The sequence below is a fragment of the Ornithorhynchus anatinus genome, chromosome X1 (assembly GCF_004115215.2).
Source record: "Ornithorhynchus anatinus isolate Pmale09 chromosome X1, mOrnAna1.pri.v4, whole genome shotgun sequence".
NCBI classification, from domain to species: domain Eukaryota; kingdom Metazoa; phylum Chordata; class Mammalia; order Monotremata; family Ornithorhynchidae; genus Ornithorhynchus; species Ornithorhynchus anatinus.
Window position 1 is genome coordinate 114,580,044 of NC_041749.1, and position 27,659 is coordinate 114,607,702.

At 54.4% G+C, this 27,659-nt stretch overlaps 1 long non-coding RNA gene and 1 other non-coding gene across 3 annotated transcripts; both read right to left on the reverse strand.

Moving 5' to 3' along the window:
- Positions 1-314: 314 nt before the first annotated feature.
- Positions 315-16,487, reverse strand: LOC120638074. 2 transcript variants are annotated; one of them, XR_005659547.1, is made up of 3 exons: positions 16,378-16,487; positions 2,436-2,788; positions 315-737 (listed from the first exon to the last, which is right to left on the reverse strand). It is a non-coding gene; the product is annotated as an uncharacterized LOC120638074 (long non-coding RNA). The 2 variants fall into 2 exon arrangements; XR_005659548.1 differs by lacking the exon at positions 16,378-16,487 and adding an exon at positions 5,381-5,568.
- Positions 15,916-16,037, reverse strand: MIR9-1 (microRNA mir-9-1). The gene has a single exon (NR_034617.1). It is a non-coding gene; the product is annotated as a microRNA mir-9-1 (primary transcript).
- Positions 16,488-27,659: the final 11,172 nt, after the last annotated feature.

Below are 27,659 nucleotides of genomic sequence, written 5' to 3' on the forward strand. Positions count from 1 at the left end.
CCACAAAGGGGGGCTTGTTCAAAAGGAACTGGAGGAAGTCCCTTTGAAGCCACCAACCAGATGGGCCTAACCCACTGGAGGAAGAGCAGAGCAAAGGGGGTTATGGGAGCCCTCCACAACACCCCCAAGTCACCTGGGGAACGATGGCTGGGTCCAACTGGGACAGAGATTTGCGATTAACATCCCCAAACGCACACCGGTCATCAATCAATCAGTCAACGGTATTTATTGAGCGCTTATTGTGTGCAGAGCACTGTACTAAATTCTTGGGAGAGGACAGCACAACAGAGTTGGTAGAAATGTCACCTGCCCACGGTGAGCTTACAGTCTAGAGAGGGAGAGGGACAATAATGTAAGTAATTCATAGATATGTACATATGCGGTCATCAGTGAGGAAGGTAGAGGGACCGGGTAGGGTGTCATTCAGTCAGTCAATCGTATTTATCGAGCGCGTACCGTGTACAGGGCACTGTACTAAGCGCTTGGGAGAGTACGGTATAACAACAAACAGGGTGGTGGGGTGGGGGCCCGAGGGAGGTGAGGAGCCTCCCTCTGGGCCACGACATCTACCTGATGAGGTTACCAAAATGCCCGGGAGTCGTCCCTTCCCTGGAACGGAGACGTGACACGCGTTTCCCTCCCGAGACGGGCATCGACTGGCAGCTCTCACAGCGCATCCAAACACAACTAGCCCACGAGAAACTCCAGTTCTTGGACTAGTAGGACTCTGAGGGTGCCTGGCGCGAACAGGGGCAGAAAAGAGAATGAAGCGCTTGTGTTTTGCTTGCAGAGAAAGCGGGGACCGCCTGGAGATAGCGTAGATGGATCCCACACCTACCTGAAGTGTCCAACACCTCTTAGTAAGGGTTCGGGGAGGTCGAGGTGAAGGTCCCGGATTTAGAGTGTGAGCCCCATGTAGGAGAGGGACTCTGTCCAACCTGGTCAACTTGTACTTACGCCAGCGTTTAGAACAGGGCTTGGCACACAGTAAGTGCTTAACAAGTACCATTAGAGAAGCAGCGTGACTCAGTGGAAAGAGCACGGGCTTGGGAGTCAGAGGTCGTGGATTCTAATCCCGGCTCCACCACTTGCCAGCCGTGTGACTTTGGGCAAGTCACTTCACTTCACTGTGCCTCGGTTACCTCATCTGTAAAGTGGGGATTAAGACTGTGAGCCCCATGTGGGACAACCTGATTACCTTGTATCTACCCTGGAGCTTAGAACAGTGCTTGGCACATAGTAAGTGCTTAACAAATACCATCATTATTATTATTACCCTGGACTGGCTATAACCCAGGCCTTTCCCTGGGTTCATTTTAGCTCTAGAGGGTTCAAGGGTCTGGTTCTTTCCTCTGTTTTCCACCTAGCACACCATCCTCTCTCTGGATCAAGGCCGCCCCAGGAGTTGCTGCTGCATTTTCCTCCCCTTCCCTTGGCTTCAGTCTGAACCGCCCTTTAGGGTGACCCAGGCTGATGTCCACTGTCACCCTCTCTGTGTTCCTGCAGCCTCAATCAATCAATAGTAATAATAATAATGACGATGGTATTTGTAAGCGCTTACTATGTGCCAAGCACTGTTCTAAGCACTGGGGTAGATACAAGGTAATGAGGTTGCCCCATGTGGGGCTCACAGTCTTCATCCCCATTTTACAGATGAGGGAACTAAGGCCCAGAGAAGTGAAGTGACTTGCTCAAAGTCACACAGATGATAAGTGGTGGGGCCAGGATTAGAACCCACAACCTCTGACTCCCAAGCCCGGGCTCTTGCCACTAAGCCACGCAGCTTACCGTGTGCAGAACACTATATCAAGCACTTGGGAGAGTATAATAAGTTCGTTGTGGACAGGGAATGTGTCTGTTTCTTGTTATATTGTACTCTCCCGAGCACTTAGTACAGTGCTTTGCACACAGTAAGCGCTCAATAAATATGATTGAATGAATGAATGAATAATATAACAGAGTTGGTAGACACTTTCCCTGGCCTGGAACACACTCCCTCCTCAAATCCAACAATTACTCTCCCCTACTTCAAAGCCTTATTGAAGGCACATCTCATCCAAGAGGGCTTCCCAGACTAAGTCCCACTTTTCCTCAGCTCCCCCTCCTTTCCACCTCACCCTGACTTGCTCCCTTTGCTCTTCCCCCCCTCCCAGTCCCACAGCACTTAGGTACATATCTATAATTTTATTTATTTGTATTGATGTCTGTCTCTCTGTCTAACCCCCTATAGACTGTAAGCTCGTTGTGAGCAGGGAATGTGACTGTTTATTTTTGTATCGTACTCTACCAAGCGCTGAGTACAGTGCTCTGCACACAAAAAGTGCTCAATAAATACGGTTGAATGAATGAACAAGCTTCTAGTCTAGAGGGAGCCTTCACGGGCAGCTCCGCTTTGGAGAGCTCTCCCAGTCCCTTTGAGGACAGGTGCCTCTTACCTGACCACCAAATTCCCTCTGCTCCTCCAAGGGCCGTGTGCATCCGGCACTGCAGCCTCCGATGCCTGGGAACCCATCTTCCGGGTGACTCGGCCTCAAACGGGAAGCGTAAACTGGAGGACCACTCGCCGGGAGATGACTCCATCATCATAGTTCCGGGGGTGGGGGGTGTTCCTGGACTGCACGGCTACCCCTGGGCAGTTTTCTCCAGCCCTTCCAAGGGACAAGCCAATCCGCCTCTCCTCACCGGACTGGGCCCCTGTGGAACTTTCCTGGGGTTTCTCTGCTCCTCTTCCTCCTCCACCAGCTCTTCCATTCCCACAGCCTGGGCGATGGCAACCAGGCATTTCCTCCTGCAAAGGGGAGAAGAAAAAGGAGACTGTCAGCTCCTCGAGGACAGTGATCGAGCGTGTCTACCAACTTTATCGTACTGCAATCTCCCAACCACCGAGTAACGGTGCCCTGCACGCAGTAGGCATTCGATACATATGCTTGATTGATTGATTGATTGGAAGAGGGGAGACCAGCCTCCAAAAGAGGGGGAAGGCAACAGAAAGCAGGCTGCTTCCTAACAGCTCCTTTCCCCACCCCCCAACCCAAGGCAGCCCCTTCAGGGCCCAAATCTGGTGACTGGATCACAGGGTTTTTTGTTTGTTGTCTTTGGTTTTTTTTATGATATTTGTTAAGCCCTTAATACGTGCCAGGCACTGTACTAAGCACTAGGGTAGACACAACAAAATCAGGTTGGACCCAGTCCCTGCCCCACATAGAGATCACAGTCTTAATCCCCATTTTACAGATGAGGGAACTGAGGTACAGAAAAGTGAAGTCACTTGCCCAAGGTCGCACAGCAGACAAGTGGTGGAGCTGGCATTATTCATTCATTCAATCGTATTTATTAAGCGCTTACTGTGTGTAGAGCACTGTACTAAGCACTTGGGTAAGTACCTCTGATTCCCCGCTCTTTCCATTAGGCCACACTGCTTCTCACTGGTGGAAGAAGACTGTGTCCTCTGGAAAATGAGGTGTATCATGGGACAGAGGAGCTGCAGTGTCAGAAACCTTGGGGCCCTCTGTCTTTCCACTGTAGCTGGAAAGTCACCAGAAAGAATTCAGTTATCTGTCCAGCTGGCATAGGGAGGGACAGTGTCCAGTGAGGACAGCACTCTTACGATTCTTAGGGAAATTTCCTTGTGCCCTTCTGGGCTGGATTTGGGGTAGACCAGACCTCAACGTCTCCCTCTCTTATTGGGCCTCTCCATCACGCAGTTCTGCCCTCTGCATGGCTGGTTCTCTTTTTACCATATTGTCCTGACTATAAGGAAGCCTGAACTATAAATTGACCCCCACAATTCTTTTGCTAATCCCTTGGGAAGAGAGCTGTTGGACCAAGGCTGTGATGTGTTGGGTCAAAGAAGTAAAACCCAAACAAAAGGCCCAGGGACCATGGCTGAAAAGAGAAGGGTGAGGAACGGAAGGGGAGGAGGGAGGCCGTCCAGAGCCCAGCCTAGCCTGGGAATGCAGTCTGGGAGGACCTCAAGGTCAACAGTGATTCCGCCTGGGGAAGTAGGTGGGAATCATCCTTGGCCCAAGTCCAAGCCCCTGGTGGAGGTCGGGGAGAAAGGGATGGGAGACAGGGATCCCTGTGAACAGGGTGAGAGGATAAGGGTGGGGGAGACTGGACCCAATGAGAAGCACAACAGGGACTGTCATGGAGTTAGGATAGGGAAGAGATGAGGGAGGGGGTAGGGAAGGGGGGCTAGGCGGGAGGCTCAGACACAATATTCTCATTCAAGGGCCAGCAGCCGGCTCAGCCTCCTGGGCCAGACACAATGGGACCTCCTTTCAGGCTGGCCCATTGTTCCTCCAGCTACCCTCATCCCTTTCCTCCATCAAAATGCACAGCCTTCTGCCTCTGGGCTCCCCCTCCTCCCCCATCAGGGCCCAAGAGCTCTGCTGGCAGGGGACTTAACCGGGCCGGGGCAGGAGGTGGCTGGGGCCTCCGTTGGCTCAGATTTGGACTTGAGCCTCAGTAGACGGGGCAGGAGAGGTGTCGGAGAGAGGAGCCAAGCTGAGGGCAACCAGGGTTTTGGAACAGAGAGAAGGAGGAGAGCAGTGATTCTCAAACATCTGGGGGATAAGGGAGATGAGGTGGAGCTTTGACAATGGGGGAGTTTGGCCCACCAGCCAGGCTGCAGATGATAGAGTAGAAATAGCATTTCCTCTGATGCCCCTCTCCCTTGGACTGCGGGCTAGAGAGCGGCCACCAAGAAGACAACAGATCAGGGGATTGGTGCTAGCTGTTTAGGCCTGTGTTTTCACAGCAGCCCAAATACAGAAGGCCATGAGCGGGTCCCACTCACGTTCCCCCCAGGCCTGTCTCCGGCAGCAGTGCCAGGAGGCTCAACGACTGTGCTGGTTTCCCTCCTGGACACCCCACCCTCACGGTTAGGGGTGGGCCCTCCGGCACCCCGAACGTTCCCTCTAGTGACCCACTGCGGGCCGTTCACCCATAAAATTAGCCAAAGTAACGGCTCAAGTTCACTAAAACGCCTCTCCCGTAGTGTATCTTCAACTCCAGCCTGATTAATAATAATAATAATAATAATAATGTGGTATTTGTTAAGTGCTTACTGTGTGCCAGGCACTGTACTAAGCTCTGGGTTGGATACAAGCAAATTGGGTTGGACATAGTCCCTGTCCAGCATGGAGTTTACAGTCTTAATCCTCATCTGTATGGGGATGAAGATTGTGAGCCCCCCTTGGGACAACCTGCTTATCTTGTATCTACCCCGGCGCTTAGAACAGTGCTTGGCACATAGTAAGCGCTTAACAAATACCATAATAATAATAATTTTATAGATGAGGGAACTGAGGACCAGAGAAGTGAAGTGACTTGTCCAAGGCCACACAGCAGTGACAGAGCTGGGATTAGAATCCATGACCTTCTGACTCCCAGGCCCGTGCTCCATCCACCACGTCATGCTGCTTCCTGCTCAGGGTCTCAGCCACAGGCAAGGGTTGGCTCAGAGACTTGTCCGTGAATCCAGAGGGAGCTGGCGGGGGTGAAGGCGGGGGGGGGTGCCCACAGCACTCTGCAGATGACTGGCATTCACCCACTGCCCTTCACACACTCACCCTAGACAAAACACGGGTACAGAGGCAAGTAGAAACTCAGGGTGGCCCCCGCACATACAGAGATGAATACACATAAGCCCATACCATGGCAGTCGGCTCCCGCCTACTCTCGTGCAAATGCACAGACGAGTCCTAGCACATACGTGCCTCATACATGCACACACACCACACACACACAAACACCAGGCAGGGCTGCCAGCCCCAGCCATAACAGGCCCTCCGAGTTAATCTCCGCCCTGCAGGAGGCTTGTTTACATTGTTTTCCACTAGATTTCCCCTCAAAGGGGAGACAACAGGGACCATTCTCCCAGCCCCCCCACCCCCTCCCGCCTGCCCCACCACCTAAAGGCTGTGTGTGTGCGCTGAGCAACCCCAAAGACCTGGAATCTCCCATTGTCCGTGATCTCCCCCTCCTCCTGGCTCCCACACTCCCAGCTGCTTTCCCCGCATTATGCCCTTATTCTTAGCTAATTACTCCGCCGTGTGTCCTCCTCCCCCTCCTCATCCCCAGTCCTGTCTCTCCTCCTCCTCCTCCTCCTTTTCCACCGCCCCTGCCCTTAATGCCTTTCTCCTTACAATCGCCCCAAAGTTGTTGTACTTTCCAACCCCCTGCTGGGCTCAATCCCCGGAGAGGCTTGATAAATCTATGACGCTCCTGTAAGCCTGGGGAAAGGAAGATGGGGGAGTGAGGAGAGGGGCTGACAGAGCTGTGGGGGCTCCACAGAGAACCAAGCGGACACTGTCGGGCTTGGTCTTGGGGCAGGTGCCCTGGGCTGGGCCCCACTCCTTCTCCACTGGGCCCTCTCCAGGCTCACCCGGATCCTGGAGGAAGAACTCGTTTGGCCAACGCAAGGCCTGGGGGCTGGCACACCTGCACGGCTAAGCCTGGCCTTCCGGACTCAGGTCCCGCCAAGGTGAATCGAGTAAACTCTCCCTAGGTGGATGGGGCGCTGCCATGATGGAACTCGTTTCCGGATGCCCCTTCCCCAGCACTTCCAGGTTGGCACAACTGAAAAAAGATTGGGGGAACTGGTTGGGGGGGGGAGAGCAGAGGGCAAGGGGACGGCGGTTCAGACAGTCAGGGGTGACTGGAGCTGGCAAACCAGAAGAAACACGAAGTCCTTCAGTTTCTGTCAGGCAGGCAGCCAGGTAGGCAAACAAGGGGTGCCTCCTGCAACTGTCTCTCTGGTCTCCCCACCCAGGGCTGCCCTCCTTCTGCTAGCCCTGGTGAAGAAGCTTCAACTGCTTCTGGTGTTCTCCTAGTACACTACCCCCCCCCCAAACCATCCCTCCCCACCGCCCCCCACACCCCACCACTTTCTAAAACTCTGTGGGGACTGAGAGCCCAGCAGAAGTGGATAGAGGGAGGCTGAGAAACAATACAAGCTGTTATGTTATGAGCTAGTAGGGAACATGAAGTTTCTGGATGCCCCTAATCCTCACTCGGAGCAAAACGACGTTAGAGTCCTCCGAGTCTGTGGGCGACCATCATGCCCTTCCTTTCGGGATCTCCAAGCCCCCTTCTGATCCAGGCCCTTTCCACAGAACCCAGCGAGTTGAGCGACCAACGACAGGGCAAAGCAGAGTGGGAAGGAGAAGGACCGGGCCCAGATAGCCAGGTACCTAAGTCCAACTCTATAGCCCAGTGCCAGCCCATCTCTTGAGGTTCCAGCCCTTGCCAAGGATAACTAGGATAGTCTCTACCAACTCTGTTGTATTGTACTCACCCAGGCTTTCAGTACAGTGCTCTTCACACAGTAAGCTCTCACTAAATACTGCTGCTAACTCAGATTACCCCTCTAGGCTCTAAGATCCTTGTGGGCAGGGACCGTGTTTACCAAACCGTTATATTTTACTCTCCCAAGAGTTTAACAGTGTTCTGCACAGAATACATGTGTGAGATTACCACATGGTGATTTCTTCTGAGGGAGGGGCAAGGGGGTGTATCCCTCACCCCTAATCAGTCTGCCACTCCAGACCCAGCCTCATCTTGACCTTGCTTGTCAGAGCCTAGAGCCTTTGGTTTGGAACTCCCCCTCGGTCTCCCTCTCTCCCCCCCTCCTCCCTTTGGGGGAGGGGTGGGCAGGGGGAGAAAGAGCTCGGGCCGGGGGGAGAAATTAGTGTCAATTCCTTTTCAGTGTGTGTGCCCTGAGCCCAGCAGAGCCGGGGCCTCTCTGAGCCCTCCGCCTGTGTATATATTAGCACTGGGAGGGAGCTGACCCCACCAAGCGGACTCCTTCTCTTCCTCCCCCGGCCCGGGCGTGGGAACTGCTCTGTTCCCTTTTCACAGCTGTTCGAGCCGTTACCCTGGGCCCATGGAGGCCCCCCGCCCTTGTCTCTCTCCACTGCTCCCCCTCTCCCCTCTCCTCCTCTCCATTCAGCCGGTTCCCTTTCAGAATCCCTGAAAAAACCAGCTCATTATTCAAGGCTCTTTCGCATTGAAATACCACCAGCCTGGTCTCCTAGAGAAACCCTCCCTCCCTTCCTCCCGATCCCCCCCCCTCCACGTCCCCCCCAACCCCGACCCACAGCCCTCCCCCAACCTGCAGGCGCAGCCTGCAGGGGCATTGGCTCCCCGGCTGCCCCCATCAATCTCGCCCCTTCGCTGGGTGGAAGGGGCGGGGTGGGGAGAGGTGGTGGAAAGCAGAGGGGGGTGGGTGTGGGGGTGGGGGAGAGAATCAGAAAGGAGTGGTGGAGAGGCTGCTTCTGGGAAAGGGGAAGAGTGGGCGTCTTGAGAGTGGAGGTTCAAGGGAAGGTGGAGTCGGGGGAGGCGGAGAGATGTGCTTGGGTACCCAGGAGGCCCGGAGGAGGTGGGGGTGGAGGGACAGGGCCAAGGAAAGTGATTTACAGGGAGAGAACCGACTCTTTTTGTCTCCCTGGTGATTTGTCACCCTCTTGCCGCCTGGGTCCTGGGGGGGGGGGGGTTTCAACCTCAACCCTCCATCTGGACTCACTTTCTTCAGACTCTGGGACCAGCCTGGAGCATCACACCCCTTCCCCCACCCAACTTCGATATTCCGCAGGACTGAGCCGATAACCCCACCGGGGAACTGAGGACTGAGCCTGTTCGTTCCCTCTTGCTTGCCGTGTGACCTTGGGCAGCTCAGTTAGCCTCTCTGGGCCTCCGTTTCCTCATTTATAAAATGGGGATTAAAAATCCCTGCTCTTTCTCCCACCATGAATTTTGAGCTCCAAGTGGGACGGGAACGGTCGGACCTGATGATCTTGGAGCTACCCCAACTCGATGATACATAGTCCAGTTGTGAATTACTACTCTCTCTCCCCAACAGCTTCGATCCTAGACATGCCAGGATGGGTTCTCAGGAACCTGCCTAGAGCCCATCCGGGGAATGTCCACCCTTCCTAGGGATACGGGAAGGATCTAAACCCCAAGGGACCCTTCCGGCCTGACCTACCCCAGATGGACTCGGTCCAGGACGGTGGCTCTGCCCGCCCCTGCTGGGCGAGTCGGTCTGGAGCAGAGATAGACCTACGAGCAGGCTGGCCAAAGGGGCTGGGCTTTCGTTCCACGCCCACTGTAGCCCCAGCTGCCAGCTGCAGGTCCCCAGGTTCCTGCTCTATGCAGCAGCCCCTCCAGATCCCGTCCCCCACCTGTCCACTAAAAGCCCCAGCAACATACACTTTCCTATCGGCACTGTTAGCCATTACTATTGACTGTTCGAACACACGCAGGTTGCTAAGTGCTCTACATCAGATCTGTCGTCCCCCACCACCCCCAACCCTCCCTCCACCTGGCAGAAATTCTCCTGCTGCCCTCCCCCTTCCACTCCTACTTCTCCTACCCCTCCATTAATGGACCTCTTAGAGCTGCCTCCTACAGAAGCTTCACCCCATTCTCTGCCCCTCTCTCCCCAGACCGACTCAATCCACGGCTTTCTCTGATTTTGGGAAACGAGGCCAGATCAAGAAATCAGACCGACCTCTCCAACGAGGGGGCAACCTCGCCCACTGGGCCTGGCTGGGTGCTCTCTGGCGCTCCCCGCTCCCCGGGGCCCCCTCCCTGGGTGGAAGCTGCTGAGCGCAGTACTCGCTCGCTCTCTGGCACCTACCCTTCCCGAGCCGGTTTTGACTTTTCCACCCAGCATCGCAACCGAGTTTCCATAGAAACCCGGGGATATTAAACTGTAAATAATCACTGCTCCCGAGGAAGGCCCCCGTGAGTTACATTTGGTCTCCAAGTCCGCTCATCCCCAGGGTTGCTGGAAGGAAAGGGACCCACTGCCCTGACCCTCGAGAGGGAGAAGGCAGCACACGGTCCGACCCACGATCGGGGGGCCCCCGCCCGAACCATCTGAGACCAAGCCCCATTCTCTTATTCAGGGACTGGGACCTGGGACAGAAGAGGAATGCTGGGGCCCACTCGTTCATTCATTCAGTGGTATTTATTGAGCGCTTGCTGTGTGCAGAGCACTGTACTAAGCGCTTGGGAGAGTACAATCCAACAACAGTCCTGGGGGAGCCAAGAGGGATGGCACCAAGATGCCAAAGTTGGAAATAGCCCCGCAGGGAGGAGTGGTGAGAGAAGAGAGCTCTAAGTAGTGCTCCTTTCCCAGTAGGTGTTTGATAAATGCTCTTGGTGATTGAAAGGAACTGGGAGGAGGAACTGGGAAAGCTCTAGGGAGGGAAAGGCTGAAGCCTCAGCCTCAGGAAACTCAACCTGACCACCCTCCTTGCTTGCCCTTTCTAGCTCACCTTGCCGGGGCTGTCTAAGGAGAGTCAGACCCAAGGGAGGCCCTTGGTCACATGGGTCACCACCATCCCCGGTGAGGGAGGGGTGGCTCCCCTTGGGGCAGGAGGCTGACTCCACCGAGGGATCTCAAAGGGGACCAGGGGGCAGGGTACCCGAGGGATGCGGCAAGCCTGATGGATGGCCTAGCAGGGGGTTGGAGGATGGGCTATGGGGGTGGGGAGGGCTGGCCCAGCCTCCTAGGGATTGAGTTTGAGAAAATTCTGAATGAGGGGGAGGTTGGTTTGGGAAGATTTTGGATTGATCGGCTCCCACGTGGCTCTTTATGACCCCATCTCATTCCTGGTCACCTCAGTATATCCCCCCCCCCCGCTTAATGACCTCCAAGGCTTTTTGTTTGTTTAGCACCCCCACGGTGCTCCACCCCAGCCTCTGAAAGTGCAGGATTTTTGTTTTTTATGGTATTTGTTAAGCGCTCACTGTGTGCCAGGGCACTATAGTAAGCGCTGGGGTAAATGCAAGCTAATCAGGTCCATATCCTACATGGGGCACACAGTCTTAATCCTCATTTTACATTTGAGGAAGCTGAGGCACAGGGAAGTTAAGTGGCTTGCCCAAGGTCATACAGCAGATAGGTGGCAGAGCCGGGATTAGAACCCAGGTCCACTGACTCCCAGGCTCGCGCTCTTTCCACTAGGTCAAGCTACTTCTCATGGAACTTACACCCTCTAGACTGTAAGCTCCTGGTAGGCAGGGGATGTATCCACCAAATCTGTTAAATTGTCCTCACCCAAGTGCTTAGTACAGTGCTCTACACACAGTAAGCGCTCAAAGAATACCATCGATGGATTGATTGATAACACCCAGTCCAGGGCATCCCTGTCAAGGTGCTGCCAACTGGATTCTCCTTTCTTTGCCAGAAAAATGAACCCAGGAATCCTGCCTCCCAATTCGTCTCCCTAGACTGCAACTCACGCATCCACCTAGAGCAGGCCCTGGGGACTAGGGGATTGGAGGGTGGAAGGGTGGGGAGGAAGTCGGGGAAGGACACTGTCCTCAGTCCTCCTGACACAGCTCCTGAGGTCAGGAGGGATAAAGCCAAATTCAACTTCAGGGAAGGAGTCAGGTGTCCAATCCCAGGTCACAGAGGGCCTTCGGGCAGGGTGGGGGGGTGCTTCTGCTTGGCCCATTAGCCTCACCTATTGGCTGCTCCCTGGGCAACAGAGTCTGTCGCTGGGAAACCAAGTTTGTTTTATGGAAACCACAGGATGGGCTCAGTCAATCCCTCAATCAATCGTATTTATTAAGCACTTACTGTGTGCAGGGTACTGTACTAAGCACTCGGGGGCATGCAACACAACAACAGACGCATTCTCTGCCCACAACGAATTTACAGTCTACGGGGGGGGGGGGGGATGACAGACATTAATATAAATCAATGAATTATGGATATGAACATAAGTGCTATGCAGCTGGGGGCGGGGGTGGTGAATAATGGGAGCAAGCCAGGGAGACACAGAAGGGAGTGGGAAAAGAGGAAATGAGGGCGTAGTCAGGGAAGCCTCTTGGAGGAGACGTGCCTTTGAAGGTAGAGAGAGTAACTGTCTGTCTGATATGAAGAGGGAGGGAGTTCCAGGCCAGAGGCGGGATGTGGGCGAGAGGTCGGTGCCAGGTAGGCGAGAGCACGGTACAGAGAGTAGAGAGTAGGCTAGCATTAGAAGAGCGAAGTGCGCGGGCAGGGTTGTAGTAGGAGAGTAGCGAGGAGAGGTAGGAGGGGGCAAGGTGGTTCAGTGCTTTAAAACTGATGCTAAGGAGTTTCTGTTTGATGTGGAGCTGGATGGGCAACCAGTGGAGGTTCTTGAGGAGTGGGGAAACATGGACCGAACCTTTCTGTAGAAAAACAATCCAGGCAGCAGGCAGCAGAGTGACGTATGGACTGGAGAGGGGAAAGACAGGAGGTAGGGAGGTCAGCAAGGAGGCTGATACAGTAATCAAGTCAGGATAGGATAAGTGCTTGGATTAAAGTGGTAGTCGTTTGGATGGAGAGGAAAGGACGGATTTTAGCGATGTGAAGGTTGAAGTGACAGGATAGTGATAGATTGAATATGTGGGTTGAATGAGAGAGAAGAGTCAAGGATAACGCCAAGGTTATGGGCTTGTGAGACAGGGAGGGTGTTGGTGCTGTCTACAGTAATGGGAAAGTCGGGGGGAGAACAGGATTTAGGTGTGGGAAGAGAAGGAGTTCTGTTTTGGACCTGTTTTGGACGGCAGGACATCCAAGTAGAGATGTCTTGAAAGCGGGAGGAAATGTGAGACTGTGGAGAGGGAGTGAGATCAGGGTTAGAGATGTAGATTTGGGAGTCTTCTGCATAGAGGTGGTAGTTGCACCCATGTGAGTGAATGAGTTCTCCAAGGGACTGGGGGTAGATGGAGAAGAGAAGGGGAACCAGAACTGAACCTTGAGGGGGCCCCACAGTTAGGGGGTGGGAAGTAGAGGAGGGGCCCGTGAAAGAGACTGAGAATGAGTGGGCAGAGAGATAGGAGGAGAACCAGGAGAGGACAGTGTCAGTGAAACCGAGGTTGGATCGTGTTTTCAGGAGAAGGGGATAGTCAACAGTGTCGAAAGCAGCTGAGAGGTCGAGGAAGATTACGATAGAATAGAGGCTGTTGGATTTGGCAAAGAGATCATCTGTGACCTTTGAGAGGGTGGTTCCATAGCAGGGACCTTTCTCCTGACTGGGGAGAGAGAGCGAGCCTGGGAGTGGAGAGGTCCATCTTCCCCTTCCCACTCACCAGGGTCCAGGTCCAACCTGAGCCAACAAAAAATAAAATGTCCAGGAAACAGGCCTGAATGACCTCTGTGCTCCTCTAGCTGATTAAACTATGGATCCTGAGCTAGACATGGGGGGGGGGTCAGATGATATTGTAATTGAGACCCCAGGGAGACCTAGAGAAAGGACAGTTTAAATACAGAGGGGAATTTTTTTACTTAAACCCAAATCACCAAGTCCTCAAGTCTCATCCCTCCTTTTTTCCTTCCTCTTCTTTCTTGGATTCGGTCAGATCTGTTCATGTGGGACCCAGGCTCCTGGTTCTGCTGTGTTGAGACAGTGCTGGTCGTGCAAAGCCCCATTGGAGAGAAAGGGGGAACCCATCCAGGTCCTTGGGACCCCAGCCAAGAGGACTTGGGATGGGGGCGGAGGGGAGCCAGAGGGGCATTGACTCTGGCAGAGGAGAGGGAGAGGACCCCCCCCACCCACCCACCCCCGCCCTGCCATCAGCAACAGTGGTAGGGGAGAGGTCCTGGGGTTTTCCCAGCTTGGGTTTTGAGCCCTGGGAGGGAGGAATGGCCTGGGGAGAAGGCTGGACACTGGGCAGTGATCAGTTATTATGCAACTGGACAAACAAGCAGGGACACAGAGACAAATAAAGCATGACAGAGAGATAGAGAGAGCAATTCAGAAATGAAGATTCAGAGAGGCAAAGAAAAATTTGTTAAGGTGGAGAGTGATAGAGAGAGGAAGACAGAGAAGATGGTGTCATAAATCAGGGGTTTTACAAAAGCCTCCTAAAATCTCCTAATCCAGTCCTCAGCTGACAAGCAAAACTGCCCTTAAACCATGCCAGCCCCCTGAGAAAGCAGATTTCCTCTCCATATATCCAGAAGTCTAGTAAGATGACTGGAACCCCAGAAAAGTGTTTCCTCAGAGCTCTGGAGGGAAAGGCCCAAGGCCGGGATTTGGTATTCCTGGGTTCTAACCCAACTCCCCTTTCACTAACTTCCTGTTGTGGCCTCAGGCTGGACCCTGAACCTCTGTGGGCCTCAGTTTCCTCTCCCGTCAATTCATCTGGACTCCAAGATCCCACCCCACCACTGACTGACTCGCTGCCTGGTCTTGAACAGATCTGGGCCAATGCCCCTCCCAAAAAAGGAGTTCAGGGAATGGCAGGAAGACTCCTAGAGAATCAATCACTGCTGCCTAGGAGGAAGTCAGAGGCACAGAGCAAGGGAAGCACTGAAGAATCCAGGCCAGAACAGACACTGGAGCTGGCTCCAGTAGATAGGGTTGGAGTGGAGAGATGGGGCAAGGGGGCCTCCCTCTCTAGCATCTTCTTTCTTCCCGAATTTAGCCCTTTCTCAGAGGACCCATGTACTCCCAACACCCTTCTTCCCTCCTTCCCTCACATTTCTCTCTGGAGGAGAGAGAAGCTCTGGTCAACCTCTCCCAAATGGGCCCCCCTCCCCCATTCACCACTGAAATGGGCATCAAAGCCAAATAGACCAGGTGGAGGTGGAAGCAGCTGCAATTACCTAGATAATACAAGTAAATTGAAAATACCCATGCTAGGGTACTAGGGAGAAAAAACAACCCACAAAAAAATTAAAGGCATTCAAGGGCCTTAACAAGCCAGATCCTCTGTCTACACTGCTCGAATTCACCTGATAATAATTCTCCACTTGCTTAAACCAGTAGAGACACGTCTCAGAGACTCCCATCAACGGAGGAGATGGGGGATAGGAGAAGCTCACAGATTTGTGCTGTGGTTCCATAACGACTAGAGCTGGGGAAGGGGAGAAGGGGCGAAGAGCGGGGAGCAGTGAATCCACCTCCCACCTCCTCCCGCTCCTGCTGCAAACCCTATTTTTTCTGGCTGGAAAAACCACTGGTGCTGCAAGAATCGTATCCTGCATTGAGGCAAGCTGCACACTGGAGCTCCAGATCATTGGTACGTCCTGCTCGGTTTCTCCGTCCAACGACTCCTTCCTCTAAAGGTCACCTGGGCTTTCGGACTCTCCCCCTCCCAGTAATAATAATAGTAGTAAAATAATATTAGTAGCAGTTGTTAAATGCGGATCCTGAGCCAAGCTCTGTACTAAGCGCCGAGATAGAGACAAAATAATCACATGAGCCAGTCTCGGTCCCACATAGAGCTCGCAGTCTAATGGGGAGGGAGATATTTTAAAAGCCCATTTTGCAGGCGGGGAAATCGAGGCTCAGATCATTCAAGTGACTCGCCCAAGGTCACGTAGCAGGCCAGTGGCAGAGGCGAGAGAGCACACACACCTACACAGCTTCGGTGAGGGTAAACTGCTATACGATAGACAGCACTGCTCCGTCTCCGCATATAGAGAAAGAGGAGTCAAAGACCCACAGGCTAGAGACGAAGTCGGGAGGGGCACCGTCCCCATGAGCCCCCCCCCAAAAAATAATAAACCGGAGTCTTCTCGGCTCCCCAGGACATCGTCCCCGCTTTCCGGGAAGGAGAAGGAGGGAACGGGGGCTCGGTCCCTGCCCCACTGCCTCCCTCCCGGGCTGGGGCAAGGAAAGAATCCCGAACGGGCCGTGGGGACGCTCCGGTCGTGGCCCGGGTGACCCGTGGGTGTGTCCGGGACTCGGCTTGGGGGGGTGGGGGGGGAAGGGTGGTCGCCGGCAGCAACGACCACCGCTTCTGGACTCCCGCTTTCCCTCCGTCCCGCCCCGCATCCAGCTCGCCCGGATCTAGCCCAAAGGGTTGGGACTCCGATTCCCACCCCCCCACCCCCGAACCTCCATTGCCCATCCGGAGGTCTGGGATCCAGACCAACCGGCCGATGTCACAGCCCTGGCAGGGCCTGGGGTCGGGGTCGGGGCCGGGGCCGGGGCTGTGACGGCGGAAGCTGGTTTTTACATTCGGTTCTCTAGCTTTATGACATCACATACACTCATACAGCTAGATAACCAAAGACCAAAGCCAGCTCAGTGCGATCCGGCCCCGCTCCCCCGCTCCCTTCCTTCCTCCAGCCCCCCGGCTCCTGCCGCCGAAGCTTCCCGCCCGCTTTCCGAGGGGACCAGTGGCAACTCTCGGCCAACTTTCCAACTCCCTGAGAGGGAGAGCCCGCCCCAGGGCCAGCCCCGGCTGGGGGCCACACTCGGAGAACGGGGAGGGGAGGGGGCGGGGGCGCTTGGGGACTCAGCCCCGTCTCTCCCCGGGCCAAGGGGCCCGGGAGCTCTTGGGAGCCGGGGGGAGGGGAGGGGAGTGGGGGTGGGAGCCACTGAGCCACCGCCCCACAGCTCCGGCCCGAACGCTCGGGGGAGAGACGGGAGAGGCTCTTACCTGCTCTGCTGCCGCCGGCTCGGCGGACGGGCCAGCCGGCGGGAGGGCGGGCGGAGGGCCGGAGGGGACAGAGCAGCTTCCCGGCCCACGGCCCTGCACTCGGGGCGGCGGCGGCGGCGGCGGCTCCTCCGGGACTGGCCGGGCCCCTGCGGGGGAAAGGGCAAGACAAGCTGGGAAGGTGGGAGGCGGAGAGACGACGGGGGGCGGGGGGGGGGAGGAGGGGGGCGCGGGGGCGGGGGGGAGGAGGGGGAGGGGGCCGCAGGGGGATAACGTCCAAGCCGGCAAGGCGAAGGCTAAGGGCGGCCGGGGCCCCGGACTGACAAATCCGCCGGCGGCCGGCCACGACCCACGGCCACGCCCCGCGCAGGGGGCTCCGACACAATCCCACTTTCACCCAGTTTCCGTCACCCGACGTGTCCGTTGGCCGATGTTCCACGCGCCACGCGCACAGCCTCGAGTCGTGCTCAGACGATCACACGCACGGTTTCGGTCACATATGGTCCTAGGCGGTCACCTGCTCACATCTACAACAGCTTCAGATGCAATCCACGCGGTCACACGGACAGGGTCGCGGACATATACCTGCTCATAACCACGCCGCCGGATAGACACGTACGCGGATACGACCCCCCGCACACACACACGAGCACAGGCTCCAAACCCCTTCCACACCAAGAATTAGTCAACCAGCCATCATTCACACTCAGACAGCCACTGTCACACACTGTCTCACCATCTCACGCACTCACCCTCAGCCGTGCTCACGCAGGCCCAATCCCGCTCTAACACACACACACCCGACCCCCCACCCCACCCCCAACTCCTACACCCCTTCAGCAACAGCCCTCTCACGCGGAGGTCAGGAAACTCTAGGTCCAGACCGCATCCGAGGGACACACAAACACACACACACACATATATATATTCATAGGTCCACACTTATACCCAAGGATGGCTTAGTCCCTCTCCCCCCCTCCCCCATCACGGCGGGGTCTCTGGAGGGCGAGATGGGTACTCTGTAAATCTCTACATCAAATTCAATATGTCGACTCTTACATCCCCTCCGTTCCGGGGGTGTCTCGCCCGTGTTCCCCGATAACCGCTGGGATCTTTTCCCCTCCCCGCCCCCGTCTCCACCCTTCTCCTCCGGCTTCACCCCTCCCCTCTCAGCAGGGAGACGCTCGGGAGCGGAGCGGAGAGGCGGCTCCGGGAGCAGAGGGCTCGGGAACTACAAAGCCGCCCCGCTGGGCCGTTTTTGTCGCGGCAGCAGACGGAGGGAGCGGGACGGTTCGGCCTAGAGAGGAAAACGCCCCCGAGCCACACGCAGCTGAACATTAAGGATTCCAACGCTCAACGTGCACACCCAGATAGACGTGTAGACACACGTAGATCACTATAAGCACAGTGTCTCTCTCTCTCTCTCACACCCACACACAGTCACTCATAGTCACCAGCTGGGCACATAGACATTGGTACATTCCCCCAGAGAAGGGTCTCTAAAAGAGACATGTAGACCCCCCAGACTCCCAGACGCGAAGAATAGATTCAGGTAGAAGATATGAATTGGACAACCCTTTCCTCTTATACAGATACACAGTTCTCCTTTGGTACAGTCGCGGGGCGTCGGGTAGAGAGAAAGAGAAAGAGAGACTGAGGAAGCAGGGAGCTGGGAAGGCGTGGGCGATGGTCACGCAGCTTTGTTTCTTTCTTTTTGAACTCCGGCGGCCCGGGGCCAGCCCCTCCCAAACTTCAAGAAAGATACTCCGGTCGCCCCAGGCCTCAAGCCGGCGGACTCCAACTTCCCTTTTAGGGGACGAGGAGGACGCGGGATTGAAGAGCGAGTGTGTGTGTGTCGGGGGCGGGGGGGATTCATTTCTGACAGTGAAATCCTCCTTCACGTCTGAAAACGGGGAACAGTCGCAGGAAGGCGGAGGCGGTGTTGGCCCTGAAAATGTCACTTTCACCATTCACGCGTGGGGCCGAATGATCTTACATAAAGAGGATTAACGGCCTGATCCTGTATTTCCCTACTGCCTGAGTGTACCTATGCGTTTGCCCGCCCGTGTGCTCCCGGTTCTGGTCAGTGGAGTGCTCGCCCACGGTCCTGCTCTACTCAAACCACTCATCTCTGAGTCCAGGCCATGCTTTTTTGAGGTCTGGACTCACGTGGGACAACCTGATTACCTTGTATCTACCCCAGCGCTTAGAACAGTGATTGGCACACCGCGCTTAACGAATACCAACATTATTATTATTATTATTATTAAATCCCAGCCTTAGCTCTCCATTTCTATCTGGACAGCTTGGGAAGTTGATGGTTCACGGTGAATTCACGATGAATTCTGTTCACGTGGATCAAAAAAATCTCCATTTTATTTGTCTGAGATATCCGGATATTTGAATCAATTCTCCATTTCATGGACCCAGATTCTCTCTCCTCCCCACCCCCTTACTTCCCTTCCTCCTTTTGAAAAGGGGGTCGTGGATTCTGAAAAGGAAGGGGAACGTTTCGGGGGGCCCCAAGAAAAGCTGCCCACGTAGATGCCAAGCACGCATACTGACCCCTACACTTTATATAGTTACATAATATATTCCGTAGTCTAATTCTCATAATATACTCTATCAATACATACAATAGATACAATACATATATCAACGTATGGACACACACACATACCCGCTCTAAGTATATACTTGACCTGGGCTCGAAAAACACAAGTTCTGTGCATACTGTATACTTACAGCCCGGGCCTCTCCGATTTCTTTAAAGTCTTCCCGGACCCAGAAGGATAGACCACCAAATATGGGAAGGGGCTGGGATGGTTCCAAAGGTCAGACACCCTCCTTGTAGGCGATGTGTCAGTTCAAACCCAGCCTATTTTCTTCGTTCGCTTTCCGAAATATAGCCTCCTCCCTCCAACCTATAATCATCGGGTGCCCTCAGTCACCCCAATCCCAGCCCGGTCCTAAAAGAAAGGAATCTGGCTTCTTAAACACCCTTGAATAACATTCCAAGCAGAAAGCCGGGGCCAGTGCTCTAACCGGGCGACTGGGCCTGGTGAACGTCTCCCAGGCTTCCGGCTTCCTGACCCCGTTGATGTGCTTTAAATAAATAAACCGAGAAGCAGGTGTACGTGGTTCCAATCAAAGGAATTGCGACCTTAGGCTAAAGCATGCGAAAGTACGTACTGTTAATATGTGTTTATATTTAATATATAGTATATATATGCACACACAAATACATACACATATATATATATATATATATTTCACAGGCCTAGTTGAAATAAGCATAAATCCTAATTTGGACCGGATTTTCCCGCTTTGCAAAAGTGGGTAAATTTGTAAACATACTGAATGCATATAGGACCCCACATTTATACACTCTTCAGACGTGGGAAAATCTAGCATTTGTGTATACTTTACTCACCTACACTCCAGCAGGGCATTTCATTTGACAGTCTTAAGAAAGGAAAAACGCAGAGGGGACTACTGTGTTTTACAAGTTTCATAAACAAGGGGACTCTCAATCCGTGGAATCAACTGCTCTCCAAAGAACATTCGACCATCAAAAAGATCTGCTAGGTGGAGTTTCTGCTCATATATATTTATATATAAATATATTATATATATTTATTTATGTGCAGAAACTCCACCTAGCAGATCTTTTGATATATAGGGGTAAAGCGATATTCCTTTAGATCGCTAGATGTGTATTTTATACATCACGTGCCAATTCCATATTCTCATGATTTATGAATTACAAGTACAATTATAAGACGCAATCAAACCTAGACATTTAATCACAGTTACCGGTCAAATTTAAGTATACCAGACATAGTACATAAAGCAGCACGTTTGCATGTATATGATAGACCTATCATATTTTAGATTTTAGGCACATATAATTTTACTGGCACATACAAGCCCACATTTCACAATATTTCACTAGAATATTTTTAACAGATTTTTTTTGGATAGGAAACTTTAACATTTATTTCACAGGATTCTTGCAATGCTGTCTTCTGTATCTCCTTCGTTGAAACTAAAGTCTACTGTAGTGCCTACCCACTTTTGAGACATGGAGTGCAATAATGATCCTGTGGTCTCTGTCTCCATCCATAGATGTGCACTGGGTGATAATTTTAGAATTGATCTTATCGAAACAAGCAGAGACGCACCTAGACCTCTAGTTCCAGCGATATCTCATCGAGTCATACTGATATGATTGCACTCGGGCCTGTTCATTGACTGGCTTTGACAAAAAGGGAAATGCGGATTCTAACCCTCTTGTACACACCCACATATCATCAGAATATTTTCATGTCCCTGCGGCGGGTTGTTTTAATAGAGGCCCAACTGGTTTCGAGGAAAAGGAACAAAACGTGTATGAGTTGGAGAGTCCTTTCCGGAAGGGAATTAGATTTTCCCCTGGCGAAATTGACGGAAAAGTCTCCCCTCCCAGTGCGTTCTCTCCTCGTTAAATAAACCTGGCGACTACCTTTCCAGATAGATTTCAAAACTCTCTGAACGTCCACTCAAACCTTGAAGGATGGGGAAGTCGATTAAAATATTCGCTCCTCTCAACAGCCATAAATCCTAAAGCGAGCAACAAAAACTTAACACCTCGAACCCACGAAACAAATCCCCGAGATTGAAGATACAGAAGTCAGGAATCTAGCTCGGGTGAAATGGCTTGTTTAAAAAATGCAGAGAAAATGGTCAAATGTAGAATACTCCTTTTCCACCTCCACATCTGCAGGGGACCGCTGGAATATCTACAGACACACACTTCCACGGCGTTCGGAACCAGAATATACCCCGAGGAGTGGGGTGGTGTGTGTGCAGCTAATTCAGACTCGTATCTCTCAATCTGTTTATAAATATGTAGGGTTTGTAATAGCGGGATGCAGGACTAATATCATGCCTGATTGATATAGGGCCATCGCACCCAAACATCTTATATATTTAAAGAGAGGGACGTATCTGGATTTCTCCCACAGCTCTGTCCGCATCAGAATTATCTGTTCATATACCTGTTCGCGGAAAGATCGGAATATTTATAAGCAGGAGACTGACTCGAGGAGCAAGGGCAAGGTGCTGGACTAGCTGGAGGAATTTCGCTTGACTTTCTCACGTCCCCGTTTTCATTTCCACTCGCTGTCTGCCTCTCCGCGGAGATAACTGCTCGGGTAAAGTCGGGGTCGGGGCGGACTCCTTGGGAACATTCTGGGCTTTATTCCCTACTCTCCATCCTCGTGTTCTCAAAGGACGAAATGTGTATTAGAGCGGGGGGCGGGAAAGAAAGTATAGAACCCAAAAAGGGGGATGTGTGTCGGGGGGCGGGGAGAGTAAGGGAGGAAAGCCTAGACGGGAAGGGTCACTTGAAACGTCTCTGGTCCCTGGCCCTCGGTCCTAGGCAATACTAGGGGAAGGAGGTCTGGGGGGGAACATGAGGAGGAGAGGCAGGAGCGAGGCAGTGTCGCACCCCTGGAATAAGGAAGCTTGAGGGACCCGCTCGGGAAGCCCGAGCAAAGGACGGAGAGGAGGTGAGGAGAAATCGCCCCAGAGCTGGGAAAAGACCGTCAAGAAAGAGGAAACGTTCAGAGGCAGAGACTGAGAGATGCAGAGACAAAGGGGGAAAGGCGGTCCAGAAAGAGGAAGGAAAGAAAGAGCCAGAAACATTCAGAGGCAGAGGCAGAGATATGCAGAGACAGAGTCAGACCGTAACAGGCAGTCGCAAATCCCTTTGCAGCAAGTCCGAGCCAGGGAGCCGGGCTGGGCCGGGAAGACGTCTGGGTCCTCTCCGCCCCTTTCCCATTAAATCCTTCAAGATTTTTTTTTTTTAAAAGGAACCCTTGAGAGTTCCAACCTATAGGCCCCAGCTTTACCTTCCTCTCTCGGCCCACCGCCCACACACGTACACGTATGTATCTTCGTACTCGCCCACGGTATCCATCCACGCATGCAGGCCTCATCTATACATGCGCACCTATACTCGCATGAGCGTGCCCCCACAGCCATGCACAGACACAACACGTACACACAAGCAAACTGAGAGCTGGGATGGCGGCCCGAACCCCTATCAGGTTCCAGAACCCGGAACCGCAGTTCCCCCGCCACCCCCGGGCTCTCCGATTGGACCTCTGCCGTCACCTGATCTGGACAGTCGGGCTCCTTCTCCCTGGAAATGTTTCTCCCGCTCCCCGGGCTTCCTTAGGCTTAGCTTCCCCAGTTCAGTCCTGGCCTCAGCTCTGGTCCGGGGCCGCTACATTCCAGCCTTTTCACCCGACGAGCGGCGGCACTGGCGGCCTCCTTAATAAAAATGACCAGGCTCATTAATATGCTCTACATGCAAATGCCCGCCCCCGGCTCATTATTATGCACATAACCCAGATAAACCTGGGGAGGGGAAGATACGGGGGGCTGGATCTCGATCCGGGAGCGACAGCATGATCATTCCCAATGTCCCACCCTTCGCGGGCGGCACCCCGATCCGGCCCCCGGGCACTCCTCAGTCGACAGGTTACAGCTGGTTGCGATAATCACACTCCCACCCACTCCCCTTTATACCGCCTACACATGTTGACACTTCCACCCGCTTACCCACCCTCCTCCTCCTCTCCCCACACATTTACACCTGCTCAGAGCTAAACCTACAATTACCCCCAATCCTGTCTCACACACAACTAGAATCCAATCCGACAAAAACAAAAAAACAACCAAAACCCAACAAAACCCCGCTTTCGCCTCCACTCTGAGTAGTGGCAGTTAAATTATATTGCGCCCTGAATTATCCGGATACTTTGTCAGCGAAAACCTGGCCACCCCTTCACCTCGCCGCACGCCGCACCTGCACACACACGCACGCACACACGCTTAAAACTCCTACGTGGATGACAGTACCTGGTACGAGCCCATCTCCTGACGTACACAGACTCACGGTGCCATTCTTCTCGACGGGTGTGCGATCCTGGTTACCGGAGAGCGCCGCAGCCCACCTCCAGTAGCCCCGGGGACCCCAGCGATCGCCCGTAGCCCAGAGAGGCCGATCCGGCCCCCAGCTCCCTGCGTTTTCCGAAGCCTGCTAGCCTGGAGGGGACGGGCCAGTGCGCGGCTAGGGGAGGGCAGGTGAGGTCAAGATGGAAACACCGCCCCGGTCACCGCGAGAAGATCTAGCTAATCTGGAGGCCCCGTGCATAAGATAAGGTACCACCACCTGCGGGGAAGGAGAGAGGTCAGGAGAGCCGAGGCGTTTGCAACTCCACGCGCATGCCTGTATCGCACGTGTCACACACAGGTACAGATACCGGCCGAATTGCATAAACCACGCGACGGACGGTAGGACCTATTATATAAACCGATAGCCCTTCACCCACGCGGGCGTACGCACCATACGCACATACAGAGACACACACTGTCACACGGACACGCCCGTTTCGTCCCAAGGGCGCTGGCCACTGACCACCGACCATCCTTCTCCCCCCCTTTTTTACCGCCCTGAGGTATCGCCACCGAACGGCGCCGTTCTTTTAAGCCGGGGATATCAGGTGGTTCTCGGCGGGGGACACCGTTCCTCCACTCAATGGAGTTCCAGGCTCCGCCGACATTCCACAGGCAGCGTGGCTCCGTGGAAAGGGCCCGGGCTTTGGAGTCAGAGGTCATGGGTTCGAATCCCGGCGCGGCCACTCGTGTGACTGTGGGCAAGTCACTTCACTTCTCGGTGCCTCAGTTCCCTCATCTGTAAAATGGGGGTGAAGACTGTGAGCCCCACGTGGGACAACCTGATTCCCCCGCGTCTACCCCAGCGCTTAGAACAGTGCTCGGCACATAGTAAGCGCTTAACCAATACCAACATTATTATAAGGTCCCCGGAACTGGCCACTGGGCCCGTTCGCCGGTCCCGCTGTCCGCGGTGCTGAACACCGCTCCCTAATTTTTTCCTCCGAAGCTCGGGCTGAGATTCTGACCGGACTGCTTCGCTTTGGATATACCGCGGAGCTTCGGAGGAAGAGCCGGAGGCCAAAAAACCCCCCAAAAAACCAAGTGGCAGGGTGCGGGGGTGGCCTTACGCGCTTCCCTTCCTTCCCACGTCCCGGAAAGCTGCCCTTCTCGCCGGTCTCCGGAGCCCCTTCGAAACTCCAAAGCAGGTTTTCCTACAGTAGCGACCGGAGACTTGGCCCTATTAAATGAGTTCTTCTTCGGGAGCGGAATTTGGAGGGAGCTACCGCGATCATTCCTCACGTTTCTCTCCTCTCCTGGGGAAAAGGAAATAAGGGTTGAGAGAAGGGAGGTGGGGCGGGGCGACGTGTGAGCCCGTGTCAGGTGGGGGGAAGGGGGAACTTGTTCGCCATGCAGATTTCTTCGTTAACTCTTCCTATTCCCCAATCTAGTTGATCACGAGTGGGTAGCTCTCTCTAGGGCAGGAGCCCAGGTGAGCACCTCGAGTTCACAGGACGTTTTTCTAATTGTATCTGACGGTAGCGCTCCAAATCGCTCTCCTAACATTCTAGAAAGCTCCGGAGGTGAATCGAGATCCCCCTGTCATTTCTCTCTTCCCTTCTTTACCAGAGGCACTTGCGAATTTCCAGAACGCCTGGACCCAAACAGTCGAAAACGCAGATTAAAAATAAATTCAAACTCCAAATAACCCAGAAACACAGGAAAAAATACGAGTCGAACACCCCATTTAAGAGCTTCGCCATCTTTCCCCTATCAAGGGATCACCTCGCTCTCTTCTCCCGGTCCGGATTTAAAATCAACGGCATCCATTCGAATTTTTCTAACGCCGGTGGGGCGTTTATTTGGTTTCGCACGATATTTTCGTTTTTTCTTTCTTTCTCTCTTTCTTTCCTCTCTTTCCTTGTTGAGGCTCCCGCTTTCTCTGCTTCTGTTTATCTTGCGCGCGCTATCTCCTCCCTCCCCCCTTTCTCTGTTTATCTCTTCCTCTGTCTCCATCTCTCCTCCTAGCTGTCTTCCTCGGGCTCTGGGGCTCTGTCTTTTACCTGTCTCTCTCCCGTCTCCCCTCCAGTTTACAATCAGTCTGAAATCAGGACTCCGTTTTCACTTGTCTGCGGAATCCCAGCCATACAAAAAATCAGAAAATACGGCTTTATCGGCCTTCACCCTCAGATTTAAAATCAAACCTCAACCCCACATCCTGGGTTTTCTTTCCGACTCTGTTACAGCCCGCCCCCCCCCCGCCCCGGCCCCGCTGCCCACCCCTGCCATTTCCCACGCTGCGGTGACGTCAGACCTGCTTCGCCACCCGCTGGGGTATTTTTGACAGTCTCAGGCCCGCGCGCCCCCTGGCCCTCCAAAGTGGCAATGGGGGGGCGCGGACACGAGACAGGAGTGCAGTTCGGAGGTCCCGGCTGCGCCAAGGTGCTGATCAAGGGGCGGGGCCAGATCTTAGGGTCCCCGGGCGAAGGGGTCCCTCCCTAGGGAACCCGTACTCGGTGGGGCCCTGCGCGCCTGATGGCTCGGACCCCTGGATGATAATGTTCGGGTTTTTTTTCCCGCCGTTTTCGCATCTTCCCCGCGGGTCCCATAGCCTCACTGATCCCGATCTCCTGCTAGTCTCAGGGCTTTTTAAAACCTAGCCTGTGGAGGGAGGACCTACACTCACGGGCTGGAGACAGACAGACAGACAGACAGACGCACGCACGCACGCACGCACACACACACACAAACACCAAAAACTGTTATACACTGGAGGATTCGAGAAAAATCCACTACTTCCAGCAGCCTCCCAGCTTAGATCCGAAATCCAGAACAACACTCAACCCAGGCCTGCAACAGACGGGAGCTTTCATCCATTTGCCTTCCTGGCTCTAGTCTTTCCTTTCTTCCCGCTGCCTGTTATCTATTTATCGCTCATTTCTTCTTTCCTCCCCTTTTCTTACTCTCCCTGTCCCTCTGACCCCGATCTCTCTCTTTCTGCGTGTCTATGTCTGTGCTTCTGTCTCAGTCCGTTTCCGATTCCTCTCTCTGCTCGGTCTCTCGTGATCTCTGTCGTTACGGTGTCTCTCCGTCTCTGTCTTTCTCCGCTGTTTCAGTCTCGTCCTCTCTCTCTCTTCTCTCTCCCGCCTTCCTTCTTTCTTCCCTTAAAAAGAGCTCCAGGCCCTAGGCATTCCCGGTCCCGCTAAGCGATTTCCCCGCGAACTTGATCGAGGTAGGGTGAGGGAAGGGCCAGAGGAGTGGCTGAGGAAAGAGGGAAGAGGGAGAGAAGAAGGGAGAAGAAGAGGGAGGGAGGGAGGCAGGGAGGGCGAAAGAGAGGGTAGGCGCGCAGCGAGAGAAAGAGCCGTTTCGCATTCTCTGACTCGACCGGGGGCCGGGAGTAGGGACTCCGGTCCTCTTCGTTCCTCCCCCGTCTCCAGGTCCCCTCTGAGTGGTTCCTGACCTCTCCTCGCCCGCCTCTTACCTGTCCGCTCCCCCTGACGATGGGGCCATTCCCTCCAGCGGAGGCCGGAGCCGAGAGGCACGAGAGAAAGGGGGGACGGGGAAGAGCCCCTCCCCACCCCGCGGGTGGGATCGCTCCACCCCCCGGCCTTCTGGGGCGAACCCCATCAAGCCCCGCTCCAGCAGCCATGTTGGATCCTGGTAGAGCCAGGGAAAAGGTAGCATATCCAATCGCCACAAAACCCGAGGGGGTGGGGGGCAGGGTGCCAAGGCGGGGGACTGTCGGACTGGGGGCAAGCGGAAACTAAACCTGGGCAGGAGAGGGGGATCCGACCCCGAAGGAGATCCCAAGAACGTTATGAGCCGGGAAGCGGATTCGAGTGGTTCAACCCTGGGGGCTCCTAATAGTGTGGTGCGGCGCCTCCCTTTTCCGTCTTGCTAAGGACCCGTTCCCCGGATCCTTTCCTCCCCCGAAAGATGGCTGTCCCGCCCGGGTTTCGTGCGACCCGAGGGATCGTTTCCCTGAGAGCGGGGGTTTCAAGGGAGGCGGGGATGGGGGGCGGGGATGGGGGGAGCAGGGGAGAACCAACCTCTTTCCCCCTTCTGCCCCCCAAGACGCAGAGTGGGGGACGCCTGCCGGCCTGGGAGATGTCAATCCAGAATCGTCCTCCCTTGAATTCCCGCCGCCCGGCCCGCTGACGGCTGAGGTGAGGGGCACGGCGGGGCCTCCCCGCAGGCTCGCCCGGAGCCCCCAGCCGAGGAGAGACGAGGCCATCGGAGGGTCGGAGCTGACGGTTTGGCCGGCGCTCCAACAGGACCTGAAGACTTCCTTTTGGCTTCGGATCCTATGCATCCACCCCGCCTTCCACACGGGCCGTGCA